This window comes from Dama dama, chromosome 19 (genome assembly GCF_033118175.1).
Source record: "Dama dama isolate Ldn47 chromosome 19, ASM3311817v1, whole genome shotgun sequence".
NCBI lineage: Eukaryota > Metazoa > Chordata > Mammalia > Artiodactyla > Cervidae > Dama > Dama dama.
In genome coordinates, this window is record NC_083699.1 from 40847146 (window position 1) to 40867760 (window position 20615).

Below are 20615 nucleotides of genomic sequence, written 5' to 3' on the forward strand. Positions count from 1 at the left end.
TCTCCCCTATAAAATGGGCGTATTTGCCATTCCTACCACACAGGAGGGGGCTGAGGCTTTAAGAGGCCTTGGTAATTATACAAAAAATCTGATTAAAAGTAAAAATGCACTGTCAGTGTATTGTGGACTCTCTGCAGGGGCACGCATGGAGGGAGTGTGAGCCATTTTAGAATGCTGCTTTAGTGTCTGGGACACCTCAGTTCGCTAAGAACAGTCTCTCTGAAACTGGAAATGGGTGGGAGAATCAATCTCAAAATGGAGGTGGGAATGAGCCTGGGCTGTTTAAGTGGGAGTGAGAGTCACGTGAGAGTCAAGAAGGGGAACTGGGGAATAAACAGCAAACAGGATTATTCTGTGGAGGGCTTTAATGCATGGAGGGCTTTATTGCTGGGTGGGGGACATTTGCACTCTTTCCAGAGGGCCTTGGGGGATCAGCGAAGGGGATGAGCGAGGGCACAGCATGATCTGCAGTGTATTTCAGTGACACATGTGTCAGATGGAGGGCAGTCTCTGTCACATCCCAGTTTGGCCTTAAGGAAATGGCAGCTCCCCTCCATCTGAGTTTCCCTTTCCATCTTTTAAAATAATTGGGTACCCCAAATAACTTTAACGTGGGGTTCCCTGGTAGCTCAGGTGGTAAAGAATCCGCCTGCAATGCGGGAGACCCTGGTTCGATTCCTGGGTTGGGAAGATCCCCTGGAGAAGGGATAGGCTACTCACTCCAGTATTCTTGCCTGGAAGAGGAGCTTGGCGGGCTTCAGTCCATGGGATCGCAAAGAGTAGGATGCCACTGAGCAACTGAGCACCACCAGCAGATGCTACAGTGAAGACCACAAGGAGATAGAGTGTGTGTGTGTGTATGTATGTGTAAGAGGCTCTCACCACTCTGTTTGACACAAAGCCATGTCGGGCAGCCAGGCTCTTCATGGAGGAAGCCTGACCAGTCTCCAGAGCTCAAGCAGGTCTGAAGGACTCCCTGTGTGTCCAGAGCTCAGAGATGTTTCTTCAGGTCCCAACACAGCACATCTGTACTTAGGGCCTGGTCAGCAACCTCTGTCTAGGCTTGTCCGCTGCCTACTTCCTAGTCGGACTGCAGCAGCTGATATTTGAGAAGACTGCATTGAGGTTCATGCTAAACAGCTGTTCCTCAAGATGCTTCGGATCGCTCCCTCTCCTATATGAGGTTTCCAGGAAGCCTTATACCATCCAAGACTACAGGGTTTGGGGCCTCAGAAGTCTCCCTTGAAAATATGATTTGATGATATGCCTTGACATTTACCAAGATGCATTGTGAGACTGGTATGTAGAAGGTTCTTTATTGTGAAACTGCTATCCCGATATCGTCGGTTATTTAATGGTTTTTATGTAAAGACTCACACAGAAAACCGTCAGTGAACTCATATGGTAAAGAAGAATATATCATTAAAAGTGGGCTTTTTGGGTCATTTGGGGTTTGCACTAGTTCCCTTAGGTTCAGGGATAATTACATGTACGCTCCTTATAGTTGGTTTAAAAATTACTTATCCTTTTTTGGTTAGCTTTCTCAATTTTTCATCCATGTAGGTTTATATAAATAAGTAAATAAATAAGGAAAGGTTCAGTTGGACCCGAGGCATTGTGTGAAGTAGGGAAATAAGTCCACTTATGATTAGTGAACTGATAGAGGCCCTCGTAACTTTAGTTGAAGCAAAAGATCCAATTTTCAGAGCATCATGAATGAAAAGATCTTTTGCTCAAACTACTGTCTTAGGGCTCCTGTGTTTGAGTTGCAGCTTCATGTGACAAGGTTTGAGGGGACTGTGATTTTCTGTAGGCAGTGCAAGGACCCAATAATAATTAGAAGAAGAAAATATAAATAATCCTGTGAGGTTAAGAGATTAGCAGGTATGAAGGTTATACGGTGAGAGTGACATGTAGCCCCCAAGGACACCATGAACCAGGTTTATTCTGTCAATTACTGTGTTGTCTTGAGATCGGTGTCTCAGGGTTTATTAAATGAGGAAGGAGTGCAGTTGAGCTCTGAGGTCTCTTGTAGACCTCATGTTCTTTTTGCCTACAAGTCAGAGTCTACATGAGTTGACTGATGGATCACCACAATCCTCCTTGAAATCTATAAGCCAGCTAAGAAGCTGATGTTCTCTCCCTTTGCTGTAGCCCACACACCGCACCCTCACTACTGGTGTCCGAAGGGCCTATCTGGATGGGAGTGGGGATGTCGCTGGAAGTTTGACATAAGCTCTTCTTCTCCCTGAAGGATGTGTATGTCCACTGAACAATGAGTGACTATGAGTGGACAGCTACTCTTAGCCTGTGTTACATGGATTCTCTAAAAATATTTTAAAGTGTATTTCTAAGATGCTAGAAACCCACAGACTCAGACTGTAAAATGTGAACTGAATCTGACAGATTGTGTGGTTCAACTCCTTCACTTGATAAATGAGGAAACTGAGGCTGAAAAAGTGGAACTTGACCCAAGACACAGAGCAGAGAAACCTTAGAGTCAGAGCTAGACTCTGAATCTGCGCTATTCCTTGGTGCTTATTTTTTGCTACTAACTGGGTTGCAATGGATAAATCTTTTGCTAGGCGACCCAGTTGCTAAGCTTTGATTGCATCATCCTTGGGCTAAAAAACCTTTGTGGATTTCTGCTACCTACTCCTAATTTAAGGTTCATTTTGTGTCATTATTTGGGCTTCATCTACATCTGCCACCACTTTTTTTGTTTTTTATGTAGATATTCCTTTGTGGATAGTGAGGTAGGGGGAGGCAGACAGGTGATCTTGCTCAAACTGCTTTGACTGTCTCTGACACTCTGAACCTGGTTAACCTTTTTCTGATTTCTCAGTTCTTAGCAGTTTTTCTGTGCAAGAGCTTAGGTGTCACATTTCCTGACTCCTTATCTCTGAAGGATCAGTTAGTCATTTTTTTTCTTGTCAGTGGGAAGAAAGCTTGAGCTGGAAAATGGGGTCTTCAACAGTTTAACTGGACCATGAGCAGAATTCTATAAGACAAGGCAAGAAGGACCAATCATCATCTGTCTTTCAGGTCAGCACACAAGGTTCAGATAACACCAGCCAGCCCTCTGGTGAAGAAGGTTGAGATTGTCCTCCCAGAGTTTCCCACCAAGGTCCTTAATTCTGCTCCAAGAGTGCCCTCTGCTGGCCCGGAGCAGGCTCCAGCAGTCTCGACCTTCTTGGAAATGGGGCCAATAGGAACTCCAAAAGGATGAAAAAGAATTGGGGTTTCCTTGAGACATGGCTTCCCCTTCAGGGAAGCTCTGTGTTATGCCTGTTTAAACACAAGTTCAAAATAAGATAAATTCATTCCATGAGGTTCTCTTGTCTCCCCATTTCTCTTTCCTTTTATTTAAATTTCTTTCTTTTGTCTCATCTTGTTGATAAGAAAGAATTTGCTGTGGCAATTCAGCCTAAAAGATCATCTTGTAGTGGAAACATATGATTTGGGGAAACTGGATCTAGGGAAATGGACATAAAATTAGGAATTCTACCTTTTTCTTGAGGCCTAATGGTGGGGTTACAAAGAGCAATTTCTTAAAATAACTTCTAATCTCAGATTGTATTACTCCTTAGGTTAAAAACTTTCATCAGTCATTCATTGCTCATTAAATTAAGTCAACAGTCTTTACCTTACGTTCAAGGTATATTTATAAATTCATAATGCATGATTTTTGTTTGCATTTCATTTATCAAGGCTAATAGCACGCTTATTTTAAATAAGAACTTTTACCTTGATCTAGTTTTTAGGAAATGAAAATGTATTGAAATTTTTAAAAGTATATTTGAATATCAAAGGCATACATTTCACATTAAAAATCAGGCTCAGCAAATACTTAATCTACTTATAATTTTGAACAAGGCAAAAGACCTTGCTTAAATAATTAGCTTTTCAAACAGAAGCAATAATTGATAGATTGAATCCTATCGTTAGCACTGAGTTTAGTCCTAACATGTTCTTTGGAGGGAAGCAAGGTAAAACTTATTGGACATTTAAAAAGTTCAGGGGGTTAATACTATTTGAGGTATCATGTAGACAATGGACAGGTGGCGTTAGTGGTAAAGAACCTGCCTGCTAATGCAGGACATGTAAGAGATGAAGGTTCAATCCCTGAGTCAGGAAGATCCCCTGGAGGAGGGCATGGCAACCCTCTCTAGTATTCTTGCCCGGAGAATCTCATGGACTGAGGAACCTGGCAGGCTACAGTTCATAGAGTTGCAAAGAATCGGACATGACTGAAGTGATTTAGCACACACATAGATAATGGAAAGACAGTGGCTAGGACTATGCTTATTGAATAAACAGAGGCAGTAATATGGTAAACACTGAAATTATGCTGGAAAAAATGGAATACTAAAGCTGGATGAAACCTTAGAAAAGGTTTCACCCTGTTATAACCCAGATGCTACAATAAGACCTAGAAAGAAAAAAACTTCCTCCCAATTATTGGAGGGGCCCATATTGGAATCTGGGTCATCTAATTTTCAATCTAGAGGTTTCCCCACTCCCCAACTGCCTCCCTACAAAGGTATGAAAAAGGACCCATCAGTAAGAAATCCTAACAGGCATTCGTAAACTACTGCCTCGATCTCAATGAAATTAAAAAAACACATTTCCTAACTCAGCCTCTGTCCCATTCCACTATATACGGAAGAGGCTAAGAAATGAGGCATTCAGATCCTTTCCTCACTGACCCTTCGTTCTGTTTACACATGGGCTGGCCAGATGTGAGAGAAATAAAACAAACATTTGCAGCTGTTGAGGGGGAGGTGGGGAGGGTGGAACCCTGGAGGTTTCCAAGTTTTGATCTGACACATCAGAACACATTGGATTTTTACTGCTGGCTTAGAGTTTACTGCCTTTAACTCCCTCTGCAAAGCCCGGAGGTCGTCACGTCGTGTTGAAGCTTGTGCTGATTGACGCTGAGGGCTTCTGGAAATAACTGCAGCCATCACCAGGAGGTCCAGGTGACCAAGATAGCTACTGCTCCATGACAAGTCTGGGGATTCCTCCATCCGCATCCTCTGCATTCCTTGATGTCAGGTCTGTGGTTCTGCCTGGCAGGCAGAGGCCAGGAGGGGCTTTGTTTGAGAGACAGTGTATTCTAGTGAGCAGAACATGGGCTTCAGGGTTATGTAAGACTACGTTTTAATCCTGGCCCAGCCATTCACTTGTCATGTGATTTGGAATTAGTTGTCTTAAGTCCAAGCCTTATTATCCTGCTTTTCCTTAAGCTAGGAATACTAATATTTTTCAAAGTGAAAGGATTTAGTGACATACTGTATTTGAAGCTTATGGCATATAGGAATGTCCAGTATATCATCTATGACTATTATTTCCAAAGGAGCCTATATGAATGACATAGTTACTAATTTGTGAGGATCTAGAGGACAGCATTAGGTCCTTACCCTTATGCTATTTCTAGGAGCTGCAAAATGTGATGACTTATTGTTACTATTAATAATAATTAGAAATGATCAATAATAGTCTGTTCTATTTGTATGTTTTTAAAATTTTTCAAGGCACTGTTTTCCATTTTATTGTAAAAAATTTTAAATCTGTAGCAAAGATGAGAAAATTTTTTAACACCCATAGACCCACTTTTTAGATTCTACCATTAACATTTTACAGAACTTGCTTTATTATTTATCCATTCCTTGATCCATTCACCAATCCACATTTTACGTATTTCAAAGTAATTTGCAGGCAACAGTACACTTCTTAAATTCTTCAGCATTTGCTGGAGATCAATATTTGTCGACTGTTTAAAAATATACATTTTTATACAATGAAATGAATAGTTTTTATTATACAGTCACTAAATTTTGACAAATGAGTACATCTGTGCATCCTGAACACCTATTAGGATATATAACATCTTAACATGCAGGATTTTCTCATATCCCATTCGAGTCAATCACGATCTTCCTCAACTAGGAGAAAACTCTGTTCTGATATTTTTCACCATGGATTAGTTTGACCTGTTCTAGAATTTCATACTAATGGAATAATATAGTACTGTATGTACTTGTCTGTGTGTCTAATTTCACTCAATGTAACATTTTCAATTAGTCATTCTCATTACTGGATGTATTGGCAGTTTATTCATTCCCACTATAAAGCTATCTTTAGTAAGTGATGCGCATACCTCTTTGAAACTACTGAGTTGGTAAAAAACAAAAAGCTTGTAAGTGTGTGTACAAAAGGAGAAAATCTGAAAGGATAATCACCAACCCACACATAGCCTTTACCTCTGAGACACACAATTGAAGCAAGAGGAAGAAATGGAGAATTTTATTCTTGAATGTAGACATTTTTATATTGGATGAAATTTTCACACATATGTAGAGGTTTAAAAGGGGCTTCCCAGGCAATGCTAGAGGTAAAGAACCCACCTGCCAACACAGGAAACATAAGAGATGCAGGTACCATCTCTGTGTCGGGAAGATCCCCTTGAGGAGGACATGGCAACCCACTCCAGTATTCTTGCTTGGAGAATCCCATGGACAGAGGAGCCTGGCGGGCTACAGTCTACAGGGTTGCAAAGAGTCGGACACGCCAGAAGCAACTGAGCTTTAGGCACGCACGCACACAGAGATTGAAAAATATAGAACAAGTATTTTTAAAACAAAACAATAAGGGAACTAAGCTCCTTGTGGGATGGGAAGAGGTTGAGGGATGTGAATCTGGGCTCTCCCTCTGCCATACCTCCATATTCACCTCTGTATTCACTCCCTCTGTATTCACCCCTTCTGTATTCACCTCCATACCCTTGGGGGTGAACAGAGCCTCAAAAATGAGTAGAGATGGTAAGCTCTGGATGAGAAGAATACTTAGTGAAAAGGTGCATCTGAGCCATAAAATATTGACAGGTCTTGAGGGGAAAGAAAGGTATAAAGCATAATTAAGATGCGTGAAAGAAAGAATTCTGAAAGAAGGCTACTAGGATTAGACAAGCCCAGCAAGTAGAACTATAGAACCCTACTGTAAGTGGCTTTAAAGACCATTAAGAGCCTCGTCTATTTTGAAAGGTTAATACGTCCCTACTTAAGAAAATAACAAGTAACCTCATTTAATCATTGAACTTTAGAGCCAGCGTCAGAGATCTTGGAGATCATCAAAACTCATTGAGGGCTGGTCCATGTCTGTGCTTCCTGTAAACAATGCCAGCTACAGTGCATGCTCAGTCATGTCGAACATTTTTCGACCCCATGGACAGTAGCCCTCTGTCCATGGAATTATCCAGGCAAGAATACTGGAGTGGGTTGCCATTTCCTTCTCCAGGGAATCTTCCTGAGCCAGAGAATCAACCTGCGCCCCTTATGTTTCCTGTGTTTGCAGGTGAATTCCAGGTGGCACTAATGGTGAAGAACCCACCTACCAATGCATGAGACATAACAGATGTGGATTTGATCCCTGGGTCAGGAAGATCCCTTGGAGGAGGGCATAGCAGCCCACTCCAGTATTCTTGCCTGGAGAATCCCGTGGACCAAGGAGCCTGGCGGGCTATAGTCAGTAGGGTCGCAAAGAGTCAGACATGACTGAAGGGACTGAGCATGCACCCACCTGGGAAGCCTATACTTAGGTGCTATTTAGTGGAAGAGTGACTCCAATCCTGGTTCCCATTTTGCAGATATGGAAACTGAGACATAAACTGATGCTTGCTCAGAAGAGCACCTATCTTACCCGGAGGATAATAGCCAAGCATTATCAATGTCCCCTGAGATACCACCATAAGTTCAGTTCAGTCGTGTCTGACTCTGTGATCCCATGGACTGCAGCATGCCAGGCCTCCCTGTCCATCACCAACTCCCAGGGCTTGCTCAAACTCATGTCCATTAAGTCGGTGATGCCACCCAACCATCTCATCCTCTGTCATCCCGTCTCCTCCTGCCTTCAATCTTTCCCAACATCAGGGTCTTTTCCAATGAGTCAGTTGTTTGCGTCAGGTGGACAAAGTATTGGAGTTTCAGCTTCAGCGTCAGTCCTTCCAATGAATATTCAGGACTGATTTACTTTAGGATTCACTGGTTTGATCTCCCTGCAGGCCAAGGGATTCTTAATAAGAGTCTTCTCCAACACCACAGTTCAAGAACATCATTCTCTGGTGCTCAGCTTTTTTTTAATAGTCCAACTCTCACATCCATACATGACTACTGGAAAAACCATAGCCTTGGTTAGATGGACCTTTGTTGGCAAAGTAATATCTCTGCTTTTTAATATGTTGTCCATAACTTTTCCTCCAAGGAGCAAGTGTCTTTTAATTTCATGGCTGCAGTCATCATCTGTAGTGATTCTGGAGCCCAAGAAAATAAAGTCTGTCATTATTTCCATTGTTTCCCCATCTATTTGCCATGAAGTGATGGTACCAGATGCCATGATCTTAGTTTTTTGAATGTTGAGTTTTAAGCCAGCTTTTTCACTCTTTTCTTTCCCTTTTCAGTAGGAGGTTCTTTAGTGCCTCTTTGCTTTCTGCCATAAGGGTGGTGTCATCTGCATATCTGAGGTTATTGATATTTCTCCCGGCTATCTTGATTCCTTCATGTGCTTCATCCAGCCTAGCATTTTGCATAATGTGCTCTGCATATAAGTTAAATAAGCAGGGTGACAATATACAGCCTTGACATATTCCTTTCCCATTTTGGAACCAGACTGTTGTTCCAAGTCCAGTTCTATCTGTTGCTTCTTGACCTGCATACAGATTTCTCAGGAGGCAGGTAAGGTGGTGTGGTATTCCCATCTCTATAAGAATTTTCCACAGTTTGTTGTGATCTATACAGTCAAAGGCTTCGGTGTAGTCAATAAAGCAGAAGTAGATGTTTTTCTGGAACTCTCTTGCTTTTTCTATGATCCAGCAGATGTTGGCAATTTGATCTCTGGTTCCTCTACCTTTTCTAAATCCAGCTTGAATATCTGGAAGTTCTCCATTCATGTACTATTGAACCACCATAAGAGATAGGTTCAAATTATATTTGAGAGATCTAGGTTAAATACAAGGAAGATTTTCTTGGAAGAGAAGGTTGTGAAACCTCTCTTTCTTAGAAATTTTTAAGAATTTAAGAGTCCCCCATGTTGAAAGAGTTTAAATGTGGCAATACATGCTGGGCTAGAAGACCTCTCATTTCCTCCCAATTAAAAAACAAAACAAACAGAAAAAATGACTTGGATACCTTCTTGCAAGCCTGACCCCTAGTGGTCGTCATCTCTGGGTTGCACCAAAGGGAGAAAAGGCCAAGAAAAGGAGGAAAACCCAGACTTTGTTTTGGGAATTGCTAATGGGAATTGGGGGCTTCCCTGGTGGCTCAGACAGTAAAGCGTCTGCCTACAATGCGGGAGACCCAGGTTTGATCCCTGGGTTGGGAAGATCCCCTGGAGAAGGAAATGGCAACCCACTCCAGTGTTCTTGCCTGGAAAATCCCATGGACTGAGGAACCTGGTAGGCTACAGCCCATGGGGTCGCAAAGAGTCGGACACGACTGAGCAACTTCACTTAATGGGAATTGGGGTCTTCCCAGGTGACACAGTGCTAAAGAATCTGCTTGCCAATGCAGGAGACATGGCTTTGATCTCTGGGTTGGGAAGATCCCCTAGAGAAGGAAATGGCAACCCACTCCAGTATTCTTGCCTGGAGAATTCCATGGACAGAGGAGCCTAGTAGGCTATAGTCCACGGGATTGCAGAAGAGTGGGACATGACTTAGCAACTAAACAACAACAAACAAAATCAAGCATAGAAATGTCCTAGTCAAATTATCGAATGAATAATTAAACCACATGAATAGAAATGACTTCCACCATGAGTGACTGTAGTAAAATTGAAGTGGAGCCCAGAACTTTTTGCTGGTGCTCTACGTTCAGGATCCAATCCCTACATCTTCCAGAGTCTCACATTCTGTGAAACTGGAAGCTGGACTTTGGCTGGATATTTGGGTTTCAAATACACCTATGGCCCTTATTCACTAGCCATTCAAGAGAAGCTATTTTCTTAAGCTAGCCAAGTGTAGAGAAATAATCTGTTCTGAGCACTGTGTCATGGACAGATGACCTCAGACAAACTGCTGACCTCTCTGAGCCCTAGTTCATTCAGACAGGGGGAACTGTGTGATCACTGAGGGCTGTTCTGGGGCAAATGGTTAAGGTTTTCAAGCATATATTGTATCTTGGTACAATGAAGTTGAAGTGAAAGTCGCTCAGAACCAGGGTCTCCTGCATTGCAGGCAGATTGTTTACCAACTGAGCTATTAGGGAAGCCCATCTTGGCTCAGAGTTTCTCACAAATGGTGGTGTTGTTACCGTTACAAAAGCACTCCTGCTTTCTGGAAAAGTCATCCCTATTCTGGGATCTTCAGAATCCTGTAGGAGTGAGATTCACAGGGAGATCTATGAGCTTTCTAAAGATGAGTGCAGTTGTTAACGCATCTGTGCAGACCACCTCACAATCTATATAAATCCTTGAGTTAACCTTGGAATGAAGTTTCCAAGAAAGTGATGGACATGAGCTCTCTTTTCATAAAGTTAGACTTTGTGTCTCTTTAGCCACTTGTTGACATAGAGACAGTAGGTATACATTGCTTGTGCGTTCATGGTCCAGGAATTCAGTCCTCATTCTCTCCTTCCCTCTTATTTTGAGGAGCATTCATTAGTCAGTGGATGTAACTCCACTTAACTGACAGAAGCCCTTCGTTCCCTTTGTAAAGCCTTCTGACAGATGCCCATAGCACACTAAGTACTCCTAGCTATGAGGCTGCTTTCTTGTCCTGTGTTCATCTCCTCCCATCAGTTGAACTGTATGCTTACCAAGGGTCAACTGATTTTTTTCACAAAGCTTATTTATGCCAAGTGCATTAGTTAATATATTACTTAAATTTTATACAAACAGAATATGAATGTGAAAATAGGAGATTGTTTCAATGAAAATTAAATTATTTGCTTTGGAAAGGCTTAAAGGAGCTAAGATGCTAAAGAAAATAGTCTGCAATTAGTTTGTGGATGAAACAACTGTAAAAGACGACAAAAATTAAAATCTAGAAGAATTCTTCAAGTTTTTATAAAGACTTGCCTCATTAAGACAAATAAAACAAAAGCAAGCAAAGTAAAAACAAAAACTGGAAACTGGAAATGATGGAGAGTAGGTTACAGGAGTGGGTTAGTCAAGAAAAATTGAGAAGGAACTCCGGAATTGGAAAATGTATGCTTAAAGAAAGGATGTGGCATACTGACTGGAAAATCAATGTCTTGTATTAAAATATAAGCATTGCGATGATTCCCATCTTTAACCACCTTTTCTGATTATCTGACACAGGTGGCAGTGTGTTTCTTTAGTATTAAGAAGAAACTATCAAAGTGAGGTCCAAGAGAACTGACTTGCTTATGTCTCCTGAGTACTAATCTCTTGAAGGTTTGGCCTTTTTAAACTTTCCATAAAATCTCTTTTTATTCCTGTAAATCTATTTCTTTTTAAAAATTTTTTTATTTTATATTGGAGTATAACTGAGTAACGTTGTGATAGTTTCAGGTGCACAACAGAGTGACTCAACAACACAGATGTGCATATCTGTTCTCCCCCCAATTCCCTTCCCATTCAGGCTGCCTCATGACCTTAAGCAGAGTCCCCTGGGCTATACAGTAGGTCCTTGATGGTTTTCCATTTTATTTATTTTTAATTTTGGGGGGTTTCTTTCCTAAGGTTTTTTTTTTAAATTAGTATTTATTTATTTGGCTGTATCAGGTCTTAGTTGCAGCACACAGGATCTTCATTGCATCATTGTGGGATCTTTCTTTTTTAAACTTTTTATTTTGCATTGGGGTAGAGCTGGTTAGCAATGTTGTGATATTTTCAGGAGAACAGGGAAGGGACTCAGCCATACATGTCCTGTATCCATTTACCCACAAACTCCCCTCCTATCCAGTATCCAGGCTGCCACATAACATTGAGCAGGTTTCCATGTGCTATACCGTAGGTCCTTGTTAGTCATCCATGTTAAATATAGCAGAGTGTACATGCTTGTCCCAAACTCCCGAACTATCCCTCCCTTCATCCTTCCCCTCTGGTAATCATGAATTCGTTCTCTAAGTCTGTGAATCTCTTTCTGTTTTGTAATAAGTAAGGTATTCACTTGTAACATTTATTTTTATATTACACATGTAAGGGATGTCACATGATATTTCTCTTTCTCTGTATTCCTTTAAGTCTATTTCTTGTAAGTACTTATTATAGACCTTTCCCCCCTTGAATGCAAGCACCAAGCATTCAGGATTCAAAACTTCTATTAAATTAATGTTTGTTCACCTTAGCAAATCGGTTGTATTCACTCAAAATCTGGAAGCATATTCAGTGTTCCTTGTGTTAAGATTTCAACAATGCGGGTCATGTGTAGTCACTATCAACATTACACTCTCCCTTTACAGAGTGTATTAGCCACAAATGTGGGTATGCCCTTTGCTTTCTGAGGAATGCATGCTATAGAAACATTATACCTGATGTGAGAAAAATGAACTGTGTGAAGATATTCATTACACCATTGTATATTAAAAAAATATCAAAATACGCTTAAATTATTTTGTAAAGGGGTAATCATTTTATTATGATATTTTGGTCCAATATCATGTGGTAGTTATTACTGACTGTATAGTCATGAAAATGATAATTATGGGGAATTTTGGTCATAATTATTGAAAAAATATTTATGATAGTATATTAAGTGAAGAAAGAAAAATGCAAAATGGAATGAACCTCATGATTACAAATGCAATAAATGTATACATGAAATTGATAATCTGGGGAAGAATTAGGATTTTTACCTTTTGCCTGTTTTCACTTGTTTCATTCTTTCGATGATTAGAAAAATCCCACGTTATGCAAGTATTCACCAGTTTTTCAACCTTGGTGTCCTGGGAGGCCTTGAGATGTCTGAGGTTTGATGTAGAGCTGCCCAGAACCACAGAATTACCCCCCAGAGGAGTGAGGATTAGGCAAGAACTCCCTGAATTATGGATGGAATGGGCTGGAAAGTACCTTTGAGGTCATACTAGTCGAATGCCTTCATTCTACAAATAACATTTATTATAGTACTTACTAGCAGTTTGACCTATACAAGTTACTTACCTGCTTTATACCTTGGTTTCCTTACCTGCAAAATGGAATAATAAAAGTCCCTATGCTCACTGTTTGCTATGAGGCTTAAATGATAAGAATATAGTGCATGGCACAGAGTCAGGCCTCAATCACTGTTAGTTATCAGTATGACAAAAGTTAGTGGTTGAGTCAAGGCCAGAATTCAGGTTTCCTGAGTCCTTCATTGGGGTTATTTCTATCGCACCAAACCACAGACTTTTCACCCTAGTCCAGGCTGCAGTCCTTGGCTTTGCTATGCACTGGGTAAGAAAAAACCACTTGCAGTAACACTGAGGATGTTATGATTTGACTTAACTCTTGTTTATCAGGTAACTAACAGCATACACTACAGTCAGGACTACATATGAAAATTGTCTGGGATATCATACTGAACTGAACTAAAAATATGCCTGAACTCAGCTCAAGTCCTATGGTGATTTATGTCCTGCTTGATTTCTTGATCCGCTCTTGCTTTTATGAGTCTTGCTTTTTGTATCGGCAAGACGAGGATTAATAGGTATAATCCCACCTGTGCATCTGTGGTGTGAGTTGCCATATGTGAAAGGGCTTTGTAAAATGTAAAGCGGAACAATTCAAAGTGGTGATTTTGTTTTTTAAAATTGTTTTATTTTAAAAACACCTATATAATACATTCTATATGCTGGGCATTATTCCAAAAAGACTTTACAAGAATTAATTGAATGAATCTTCATAGCAGTCCTGTAAATTAGGTAGCATTGTCCTACTCAGGGAGGTGCAAGAGATTAAGGAATTTGCTCTATATCACAGAGCTGGTAAGGGGTGGCACTGAGATTGAATTTAGTATTTTGTAGTCTAACCACAGAGTCCATGCATAGTTCTCATGCTGCTTTTTTTTTTTTATCATTGAGCATGCCTTGACCTAAACGTAAAGAAACATAGTTTCTAGAGTCTGTTCCCCTTCCTTACAATGTTCAATTCTATATAGTCCCGTCCAATGCAACGCAAGCCAATGCAGTCTCAGTCTATCCAACCCAATTCTATTCATTTCAAGGCATTTCAGCTCAAGAAGTACTCTTTTGAGAGTTGAACTTATGCTCACAGTCACTGCCTTAAGCAGTGTGAGCATTAACAGAGAGGAGTAGGAACCAAGACACTTGGGTTTTGATGATGGTAAATATAGGGTGATTAAGTCAGTCTCCAGGAAGAATGTCAGATCTGTGAGGGTCAGAATAAAGGTGCTTTGTAAATTCTCACCTTTCCACTGCTCATTAAATAAAAAGTGATGCAGCCACTGGGGAGATAGGGGACTCTTGTGACCACAGAGTTTGGGTAAGAGACAAATTGGAAAAACAGGCACCCAGGACTCCTGAAAAGTAAATGATCTTTGGTTTATGTGTTCAACACCTGGGACCATTGCTCTCTGTCTGGTTCCAGACTGTGTGGCCAGTAGCCTCTATGTTAAGCTAAGATGGAAGTCATCTCAGTGGCCTGGTACGTGTGATTTCTTATTCCTCCTCCTCCACTAAGCGTTCCGAGGAAAACCTGTCTATTGATGGGATTTTCTACCTTTTAACCATTAGAAGAGACAGTCCATATAAAAACATCTTGCAAGATGTCTGGCATAGCTGGTGCTCATAAGGTAATAGATATTACCACTGTTATCCAAAAGCTTTATCTGACCACTTTTTCATAATTCCTTTTGAGAGAGAGACTTTGAATGGCCCCACAGACCCGACTGCATATGACAATCATTTGTCTCTTCTAGAGAGTTCTGTGTTTCTATTCCAAGATGAGAAGCGGGACATGCCAGGCTGAGCATCACAGATCATGCTCCTGCTTGTATAGTGGCCACGCTGCCCAGAATAGGAATATTCCCCATGGGTAAACTGTTCCCTTACACAACATTTTTGACGTTACACAATTAAAAAGGCTTGCACATTAAAATGTGAGGCATGTGTAAGTACCTCATAATTAACTGCTGTCTATTTAACCAGACAGCTCCAGCAAGTTAATTTGATGTCTGTTACGAGACTTAATAATTGTCAGTGATTTTTTAAAAACAATTTACTGGTATAATCATTAACTACCCCTAGATTATCTTGTCAAATTGATAATTAAATGCCTCAAAATTCATTACAGAGTCAGTGTATTAATAAGAATGTAATTAAGTAATGTTTGCTTATGTAATCTAGAGTTTATTATCTGTACACTTATTTATCTTTTCCACACTCATCAGATCTTCCTAAAGACCTCTTCAGAATCAATAGAAAACCAAGAATCAATAAACGTCTTGTTAGATCCAAATGACCAACTTAGTTGAGAGACTGTGAAATAAGCATGGATTCTTCATATCTGTGAAGAGGGAGGAGAGATTGTTCCTATTACCTACTAGGATTATTAGTTGGGAAAACAGAATTCTTTTCATTGTTTCTTCTGTTTCCTTCTTAATCCTTCTTTCTTCCCCTCCTTTCCACCTCTCAATTCCTTTCCTGATTTCTTCCTTCTCTTGTTTCCTTTTTTCTCATTTCTTTCTTTCATCACACATCTAAGTGCCTGCTATGTGTCAGTCATTGTGTAAGACAGTGAGGATATATATATGGTATTATTCTAGTCTATCCTAGCCAAGGAGAGAAACCTGTAAAAAATTGCAGTGCAACAGTTAATGCTAGCCTGGAGGCATGAACAAAGTGCTAAGGAGCACAGAGGCAGGAACAACTAACTGTATTGGTAGTTAGGGAAAAGTTCTCAAAGTGGGCGACATTTGAGACTGCCAGAGATCAGGATGTAGGAGTTTCTCAGAGAGAATAAGTGTGGGAGGGGCATTCCAGGTGGAGGGAATCACATCTGAGACAAAGAGCGCAGACCACTCTGGAATGAGTTGAAAAGGGATGCATTTTTAAAATTAATTTTTACTGGAGTATAGTTGATTTACGTTGTTCTGTTACAGCAACACTGCAGGGCACAATGAATCACTTATACATATACACACATCCATTTTTTTAGGTGTACAGCAAAATGAATCACATACATATGTATATATGCACCCTGTTTTTAGATTCTTTTCTCATATATGTCATTACAAAGTATTGAGTAGAATTCCTTGACCTGTACAGTAGGTTCCTATTAGTTTTGATCTACTAAATATCATGAACAGAAGCTGTATTTTTCAAAGGATATCTTGGAGGATAGAGGAGCAATTTTGGTAGCTCTCAGTTACACAGTTACAATGTCCAGGGGCTTGCCCTAGGAGCCTCCAGTCCTCCAGACATGCATTCAGATTGCAGTCTGGGCCTCTGGCCTGCCAGTTTCATCCACAACCTCTCCTCCTGGTGATCATCATATATGTCCAGGGTTTTACAGGTTTCCTCAGATGTCTGCTATATTGTCATTGTAAAAATACTCATATTACATTTCAGATCACATGTTCAAATTTTGAGTTTGATGAATAACAGCATATTTCAACCTGTGTCTCAAAAAAAATCCATGGTTTAGTTTTGTTATTCCCAGAAATGCTCTGACATACCCAGGAGCAACAGAAGTCAAACTCAAGGATGTTTGGTTATATGAGCAACCCTAGATAAAATTTAGAAAGGAAAGAACCTTAAATGACTAGCTTTCAACCTCTGTATAGAAATTAGTCATTCATCACCTTCTTATCCTTCATCACTACTGAGTCAGTGGTAATAATTTTTGTCCTTACTAAGTGTTAATCACTATAAAAGTGACTGCCTGCATGGAGTTTCCCCTGACAAAATGGCTTGGGTGACTTTTGGGGAAGAAGGGAAAGAGGGAGAGAGAAAGAGTGGAAATAAAAAATGTATTCTGGTATTCAAAAATATATTGACTGTATTTAGCAAGTAGAAAATGTGTTCAAAGTCTCTGAAGATTCCTTTTCATGATGCTTGGCAATCAGTTTCATATCCTGATGTTATTCGTAAGCTTAGGTCCATGGAAGAATCTGCTTGGAGGTAACTCCTTGCCCTAGGAAATAAGTGCAGTACATTTCTGATACAGATGAGCTCTGTGTGTGACAGGCCTCCCTACATGATATGCACTATGACCAGCAATGTTTTAAAATGACTAAGAAGGCTCTAGAGATTGTCATACTGAGTGAAGTAAGCAAGACAGAGAAAAAGAAATAGCATATGATATCAATTATATGTAGCATCTAAAAATAAAAGATACAAATGAACTTATTTACAGAACAGGAAGAGACTCACAGATTTAGGGACTGAATTTATGGCTATCAGGAAGGAAAACAGAGGGCAAGGGATAGTTAGGAGTATGAAATTGACATGTATCCACTGCTATATTTAAAATGGATGACCAACAAGGATCTACGGTGTAACACAGGGAACTGCTCAATGCTATGTAACGACCTAAATGGGAAAAGAATTTGAAAAAGAATAGGTACATGTATGTGGATGATGGAATCACTTTGCTGTACATCTGAAACTATCACAACATAGTTAATCAACTATAAAGTGAAGTCGCTCAGTTGTGTCCAACTCTTTGCAACCTCATGGACTGTAGCCTACCAGGTTCCTCCGTCCATAGGATTTTCCAGGCAAGGGTACTGGAGTGGGTTGCCATCTCCTTCTCCAGGGGACCTTCCCAACCCAGGGATCAAACCCGGGTCTCCCGCATTGCGGGTGGATTCTTTACCGTCTGAGCCACCAGAGAAGCCCAAGTGATCCTGAGGGTAAAAATTCTCTAAGCTCTGAGCCTGAAAGTGTTTAGAAGTAACAAAAGACACTCTATAAATACAAAATAGCTTTACTTAAAAATTATAGGTTTATGCAAAGCAGAACTTCAAATCTTACTCTGAGATCTATTTTAATATATCAGCAGGTTTGACGAGAGATTTTTGTAATTCAGTTTGTCAAGGCATCCGGACCAAGATGCTATATGGTTTTAGCGAAGCCTGGACGTGGGTCTAATGATGTAGTCTGAAGTCGCTGGTTTGCCACTTGGAACGGCTTGGGACCCATGGCCTTTTCTCTCAGGGCCTCAGTTTCCTCAGCTGTTGTTGTTCAGTCTCCGAGTTGTGTCCATCTCTTTGAGACCCCATGGACTACAGCATGCCAGGCCTCCTTGTCTTTCACTATCTCCTGGAATTTGTTCAAGCTTATATTCATTGAGTCAGTGATGCCATCCAACTATCTCATCCTCTGTTGTCCCCTTCTCCTTTTGCCCTCAATCTTTCCCAACATCAGGGTCTTTTCCAGTGAGTTGGCTCTTTGCATCAGGTGGCCAAAATATTGGAGCTTCAGCTTTAGCATCAGTCCTTCCAATGAATATTCAGGGTTGATTTCCTTTAGGATTGACTGGTTTGATCTCCTTGTTGCCCAAGGAACTCTCAAGAGTCTTGTCTAGTACCACAATTCAAAAGCATCAATTCTTTGTCACTCAGCTTTCTTTATGGCCCAACTCTCACATTGGTACATGACTACTGGAAAAACGCTAGCTTTGACTATATGGACCTTTGTCAGCAAAGTGATGTTTCTGCTTTTTAATATGCTGACTAGGTTTGTCATAGCTTTTCTTCCAAGGAGCAAGTGTCTTTTACTTTCATAGCTGCAGTCACCATCCACAATGCTTTTGGAGTCCAGGAAAATAACTGGATGCCATGATCTTAGTTTTTTGAATGTTGGATTTTAAGTGTGCTTTTTCACTTTCCTCTTTAACCCTCATCAAGGGGCTCTTTAGGTCCTCTTTGCTTTCTGCTATTAGAGTGGTATTATCTGCTTCTTTGAGGTTATTAATATTTCTCTTGGCAATCTTGATTCCAGCTTGTGGTTCATCCAGCCTGGCATTTCACATGATGTACTCTGCATAGAAGTTAAATAAGCAGGGTGACAATATACAACCTTGACATACTCCTTTCCCAATTTTGAACCATTTCGTTGTTTCATGTCCAGTTCTAACTGTTGCTTCTTAACATGCATATAAGCTTCTCAAGAGATAGGTAAGGTAGTCTGGTATTTCCCACAGTTTTTTGTTCCTCGACTGGAAAATCGGATAATCATCCTAGTCCTGCCCATCTTACATCACTGTGGGATCTATTGAGATCATGAGTGTGCAATACCTTATAAACAGATCATAAGATCCCACAGAATGTGAGTGTGTAGTATTACAATTAGATCTGAAAGGTCATAAACACTTTGGAGGAAAATATCCTGTACTTTATAAAGTATACAGTTAGAGTTGGGCTTTCCTGGCAGCTCAGTGGTAAGGAATCCGCCTGCCAATGCAGGAGACTTGGTCTTCATAGAGATCCCTGGTCTCCAAGAAGGAAATGGCAACCCACTGCAATACTCTTGTCTGGCAAATCTGTGGGCAGAAGAGCCTGGTGGCTACAGTCCGTGGGGTCACCAAAGAGTCGGATGTGACCTAGCGACTAAACAACGACGACAGTGGTTAGAGTTAGGTGCTGCCTTTTGCATCAGATCCTGGCTCTCAGGCACAGATCAACAGAAGTACATGTTCTTATTCCTGAGAGGGGTTGCTTTTTCCATATCTTCCCCATGGAGGCATCACTCTCATCCCTCGATGACCTGCCTGCACCCTCTGTTGGTCTATAAGCTCTGTGACAGTAAGGACCCTGTCCATGGCAGCAGTCTAGCATGAGGGTAACTGCCCAGCTGGTAACCCCACAGGTTTAGGTCAGGCAGCCTGGGGCAGTCCTCGTTCTAGTTCTCATCTGGCCACTAACTGTAACTGGTCAAATTACTGAATTTCTTCTCAAGTCTTGGTGTTCATATCTGTGATATGAAGCTAATAAATATGCCTACCTCATAGTGTGTTACAAAGGTTAGATGTGGGAGTACATGTCAAGTGGTTAATACAAAGCCTGGAACCTAGAAAGTGCTCAAGGAATCCTGGGTGTTTGTTGCTGTTTTTATTATTACTGTTGTTATTCTTCCCTTCATATCTCCAGTGTCTAGAACACTGTTTAGCATATAATAGGTATTCAATAATAGGTAATGAGAAAATAAAAATGTATCTCAGCAGATGTTTATACTGAGATTAATGAATCCTAAAGGTCAAAAATACCTGGAAAAATAATTGAGTTGTGTGGGCTGGGGTTTCAAACTTTGGGGCTTTTTCTACCATTTACTTCTACTGGTAAAGGGAACAGTTCTACCATGCTAGAAATTTCTAGTATTGGGATAGCTCTTTAGAGTTTACAAATAATTTTTAAGGCCAGTGTTTTATTGGATTTCCGCATCAGTCCTGTAGGACAGATATTACACTACTCACTCCACAGGTAAAAATACTGATGTTCAGAGCAGGGAAATGCCTTGCTTAACCTTCATACCTCTGGTCAGAAGAAGCACTGAAATTAGGTGTTCCAGTTTATTCTTCTTTCCTCCCACTGGGAAGAGACTCAAGGCTGATCCGTCTCAGGACTGGGTGTCTGACAGTAGTTAGGGAGAGTATTCTGGAGAAGGGTCTGGTTTGTCTGACTGCAACAACCAAAATAAGGGGAGTAACTCCTATAT

The 20615-nt window shown here is 40.6% G+C and overlaps 1 protein-coding gene across 1 annotated transcript in view; it reads left to right on the forward strand.

The window, feature by feature from the left end:
* Nucleotides 1-4870: 4870 nt before the first annotated feature.
* TPRG1 (tumor protein p63 regulated 1) overlaps nucleotides 4871-20615 on the forward strand; it is a 335634-nt gene continuing 319889 nt past the window's right edge. The window contains exon 1 of the mRNA XM_061166821.1: nucleotides 4871-5058. The gene's annotated coding sequence lies outside the window, so the exon portion shown is untranslated. The remainder of the gene's footprint in view (nucleotides 5059-20615) is intronic.